Source organism: Hypanus sabinus, chromosome 14, assembly GCF_030144855.1.
Source record: "Hypanus sabinus isolate sHypSab1 chromosome 14, sHypSab1.hap1, whole genome shotgun sequence".
Taxonomy (NCBI): Eukaryota; Metazoa; Chordata; class Chondrichthyes; order Myliobatiformes; family Dasyatidae; genus Hypanus; species Hypanus sabinus.
The window spans coordinates 18,106,438-18,110,660 of NC_082719.1; positions in this window are offsets into that span (position 1 = coordinate 18,106,438).

Consider the following 4,223-nt stretch of genomic DNA (forward strand, 5'->3'; position numbering starts at 1 on the left):
AATGGAGGTCATCCAAGGAACGAGGGATAGATTTATATGGAAAACCATGGTCACTAACCTCCGCAATGGATATGGTACCTAGGCAGACTGGGTGTCAAAATCTCTGAGGATCTAACCAGGTCTCAACACGTCGATTGAGAAATTAAGAGGGAAAGACAGTGGTTATATTTCATCAGGAGTGTGAAGACATTTGACTTCTTACCTGAAACACTCGAAAACATCATTCAGTGTACTGTGGAGATTGTTCTGACAGGCTGCAGCAGAATTATTGTTTCTTTTTCAATCTTTTTATTATTGTTATTAATATCAACAAAATACAATTGATATATAGGTAATGGGATTACAAACATACACATTTCCATTGTACATGAAAGAATACATAAGCAATGATTACAGCATAAATGAGTATTCCCAAATCATGAACAATACAGTATATAGATGAACAAGGTAAATCTGGGTATATCATAATATATAATAAAAAAACAGAAAAAAGAAAAAAAAATTATTATGCAAAAAAACTAAACTAATAATCTAATAGCTAATAACGAAAAAAAAGCAAAAAAAAAGAAAAAGAGAGAAAGAAAAACAAGAAAAAGAAAAAAAAGGGCTGTTTATAATATCTCACAAAAATACATAATCATCAGTGTTGTCAACTCCAATCCTCTCAACATAGATAAAATTAAAACTGGAAAATCAAATAGGCTTGAAACAGGGTCATATTACATCATATGAAAATATTGAATAAATGGTCTCCATATCTTTTCAAATTTAATAGAAGTATCAAATACACCAGTTCTAATTTTTTCTAAATTTAAACATAACATAGTTTGAGAAAACCAATGAAATACAGTGGTAGGATTAATTTCCTTCCAATTCAGCAAAATAGATCTTCTAGCCATTAGAGTAAGAAACACAATCATTCAACAGGTGGAAGAAGATAAATGAAGTTAATCCATCATTGGTAAACCAAAAATTGTGGTAATAGGATTGGGTTGTAAATCAATGTTCAATACTGCAGAGATAATATCAAAAATATCTTTCCAATATTTTTTCAAAAGCAGACATGACCAGAACATATAAGTTAAAGACGCTATTTCAGATTGTCATCTATCACAAATAGGTTTTATATAAGAATAAAAATGAGCTAATTTATCCTTGGACATATGGGCCCTATGTACGACCTTAAACTGTATTAATGAATGTTTGGCACATATAGATGATGTATTAACTAATTGAAGAATTCTATCCCAATTCTCAATAGGAATAATAAGATTAAGCTCTCTTTCCCAATAATTTTTTGTCTTATAAAGGGGCTCTGAATGTATCTTCATAATTATATTATAAAGTTTTGATATAAGCCCTTTTTGAAAAGGGTTTAATTCAAACAAACTCTCCAAAATACCTGAAGACACAAAATTTGGAAAAGTAAGAAGTACAGTATTTAAAAAATGCCTAATCTGTAAATATCTAAAAAAATGAAATCTAGGCAAATTATATTTATTAGATAATTGCTCAAAAGACATAAAACAATTGTCCAAAAATAAATCAGAAAATCGTAGTAATCCCTTAGTCTTCCAAGCCGAATAAGCTTGGTCTATAATTGAAGGGTTGAAAAAACAATTGGATACAATAGGAATATTTAAAACAAACTGAGTCAACCCAAAAAATTTCCAAAATTGAAACTATATACGTAAAGTATGTTTAACTATCGGGTTGTCAATTCGTTTCAATTTAGAAAGAGCAAAAGGGAGAGAAGTCCCTAAAATAGAACCCAGTGCATAACCTGGTACTAATTTAATTTCCAAGCTCACCCAATGAGGGCTAAAAGATCCATCCCAATCTTTCAACCAACATATCAAATATCTAATATTAACTGCCCAATAATAAAATCTAAAATTAGGCAATGCTGCCCCACCTTCCTTCTTTGCCTTCTGTAAGTATATTTTACCTAACCTGGGATTTTTATTCTGCCATATATATGAGGAAATTTTTGAATCAACATTAGTAAAAAAAGATTTTGGAATAAAAATTGGTACCGCTTGAAAAATATATAAAAACTTAGGTAAAATAACCATCTTAATAGCATTAATCCTACCTATCAGAGATAAAGATAATAATTACACTGTAAAGAAGCATTTAATCTGATCAATTAAGGGTATGAAATTAACCTTAAATAAGTCTTTATGGTTTTTTGTTATTTTAATCCCTAAGTAAATAAAAGAGTCATTAACTAATTTAAAAGGTAAGTATCCATAAATTGGGACCTGTCTATTCAAAGGAAACAATTCACTCTTATTAAGATTTAATTTATACCCAGAAAAATCACTAAATTGAGCCAACAATGATAAAACTGCTGGAATAGATTTCTCAGGATTAGAAATAAATAATAATAAATCATCTGCATACAAAGATAATTTATGAATATCTGTCCCATGATTAATACCAAAAATATCCTGTGATTCTCTGATAGCAATTGCCAAAGGTTCTAAAGCAATATTAAATAATAATGGGCTAAGAGGACAGCCTTGTCTAGTGCCCTGAAATAAACGAGAAAAGGGAGATCTTTGATTATTAGTAAACACCGAGGCTACTGGAGTGTGATAAATCAGTTTAATCCAGGAAATAAGTGTCGGACTAAAATTAAACTTCTCCAACACATTAAATAAGTAAGGCCATTCAACTCTGTCAAATGTTTTCTCCACATGTAATGAAATAACACATTCTGAAATATTATATGAAGGAGTATACACAATATTCAATAACCTCCTAACATTAAAAAAAGAGTAACGGTTTTTAATAAAGCCGGTTTGATCTTCCGAGATAATTTGGGGTAATACCTTCTCCAACCTGGATGCAAGTAACTTGGAAAAAATCTTGGAATCTACATTCAATAAGGATATTGGTCTATAGGATGCGCAATCAGTAGGGTCTTTATCTTTCTTCAATATTAAAGAGATAAAAGCTCTATAAAAAGATTGTGGCAAATTTTCCAATCTAATTGCTTCTTCAAAAACCTTATATAACCAAGGAGAAAGAGTAGCAGAAAAACATTTTAAAAATTCCGGTGTATACCCATCCGGACCAGGTGCTTTCCCTGAATTCATGGAGGAAATAACCCCTTTAATTTCTGCATCAGTCATAGGAGCTTCCAATATTGAAAGATCCTCTGGTGATAGTCTTGGGAAATTCAATTTCCGAAGAAAATCACACATGGTACCACAATCCTGAGGAAATTCCAAATGATATAGGGAAGTATAAAAATCTTGAAATTATTTATTTATCTCATCATGATTAACTGTCAAGTCCCCATTTTGCCAATGGATCTTAGTAATTTACGTTTAACCAAAGCATTCTTCAATAGACTATTCTTCAATAGTTTACCTGATTTATCACTATGTATATAAAAATCAGATCTGGACTTCATCAGTTGATTTTCAATCGAAGATGTAAGTAATAAACTATATTCTGTTTGAAGTTCAACCCTTTGCTTGTAAAGCTCCTTACTAGGAGTAATCAAATATTTCTTGTCAATGCAACAGAAGTATTGAAGCTACAGGTAATTGTAAAGTTAGTCAGATCTGCTTTGGGTTCTTGCCCCCTTAGGATCTAGGATTTCTACAAAGAGCAGTGCATCAGAAAGCTAGTGTCCATTACAAAGGACCAACACCACCCAGGGCATGCTGTCCTCTCATTATTACCATTAGGAAGAAGGTACAGAAGTCTGAAGGCACACATTCAGTGATTCAGGAACAGTTTCTTCCCCTCTGACAAACCATTTCTAAATGGACATTGAACCTAAGAGGAGGTACTTGCTGTCTTGAAACAAATTAAGGTGGATAAATCCATAGTTCCTGACAAAGTGTCCTTCGGACCCAGTGGGAGGCAAGTGATGAAATTATACTAGCCTTGGCAGAGGCACTTAATACATCTTTAACCATTGTTGAGATGCCGGATGATTAGAGGATAGCTAATGTTGTTCGTAAATGGCTATAATAAGACATCGGATATTTATCACCTGGTGAGCCTGTCATCACTAGTAGGTAAATTCTTGGAAGGTGTTCTTAGGGATATGAAAGACAATGTCTAGTTAGGGATAGCTAACAGGGCTCTGAGCATAGTAGGTTTTATCTAATTAATCTTATGGAGCTTTCCGCAGAGGTTACCAGGAGGATTGATAAAGAAGGATACCGGTGAGTCCGTTCTGTTGGTGATCATCAATGATC